Genomic DNA, 1,628 nt, shown 5'->3' with positions numbered 1-1,628 from the left:
ACAACCACAAAAAACAACAACAACTAAACAACCCCCCCCCAAAAAAAAACACCCACAAACAAAACAAAATACAAACAAAGCAAAACGAAACAAAACAAACAAAAAAACAAAAAAACAACCCAAAACAAACACATACACAGCAACAACAACAACAACAGCAACAGCAACAACAACAATACCATACACAACATAAAAATCAAACGCTACGCAAGTTATAAGAATACGTTGTACACAACTATACCAGTCGGACAGAAAGAATGTGTTAGAAGAAAGGTATGCTACACACTACACACTACACACTAGTGCCGGAACATTCCAGAGGGCTATACTTGGGTGTGGAACTGACCTAACGTCTTTTTTCTGTCCCGATGTCTATTGTGTATCTTTTCTCAGTTGATCTAGCTCTGTCTTTTTGTCTGCGTGTCTGTGTGTCTGTCTGTGTGTGTGTCTGTCTGTCTCCCATTATGCTTGCCTATAGCAGGATGTTACGTCACGTTCGTGTGTGTATAGGTGTGTATGTGTGTGTGTGTGTGTGTGTGTGTGTGTGTGTGTGTGTGTGTGTGTACATGCACGCACGGGCTATAAACTGTGGGAGACGGTGAGAGAAAGAGGCCCGGGGTGGCGACTATGGGCTCATCCTCCACCCAACAACCGCGCGACTGGCAATCGTGGACAAATTAAGGCAGATCCAATTTCCAGAGACTTTCCACTGCTGTGATTTTGTGCAGGTGGAAGGTGTAAATACATGGGGGAGTAACAGGGAAAAGAGAGAGAGAGAGAGAGAGAGAGAGAGAGAGAGAGAGAGAGTGTGGAAGAGAGAGAGAGAGAGTGTTGGAGGAGGGGGATGTGCCAAATACGTTCCGACATGTTCTGGGCCCAAGATCTTGAAGATATTGAAAGTAAGGATATTTCTTTCCCTCGTTTTTTCTACACCAACATTCTCCTCGTCAGAATGATTAATTACACATACAGCATACATACAGTACACATACAGAAAACATACATCATACATGCAGAACACATACATCATACATACAGCACACATACAGAAAACGTACATCGTACTTACAGCACACATACAGCACACATACACACGGCAAACATACATCACACATACAGCACACATAGACATACACACAGCATAAATACATACAGCACACATACAGCACACATGCATCACACATACAGTACACATACATCATACTTTCAGCACACATACAGCACACATACAGCACACATACATCACACGTACAGCACACATACACCATTCATACAGCACACATACACACGGCACACATACATCCCACATACATCCCACATGCATCACACATACATCACACAAACAGCAAACATACATCACACATACAGCACACATACAGCACACATACAGCACACATACACACGGCACACATACATCACACATAGAGCACACATACAGCACACATACAGCACACATACAGCACACATACAGTACACATACAGCACACACAGAGCACATACATCGCACACACAGCACACATATACACAGCATAAATACCTACAGCACACATACAACACACATACACACAGCACACATCCATCCATCCATCCATCCATCCATCCATCCATCCATCCATCCATCCATCCAT

The sequence above is a fragment of the Aplysia californica genome, unplaced genomic scaffold (genome assembly GCF_000002075.1).
Source record: "Aplysia californica isolate F4 #8 unplaced genomic scaffold, AplCal3.0 scaffold00284, whole genome shotgun sequence".
Classification (NCBI taxonomy): domain Eukaryota; kingdom Metazoa; phylum Mollusca; class Gastropoda; order Aplysiida; family Aplysiidae; genus Aplysia; species Aplysia californica.
The sequence above is the reverse complement of the archived record's forward strand: the minus strand, read 5'-3'. Positions refer to the sequence as shown.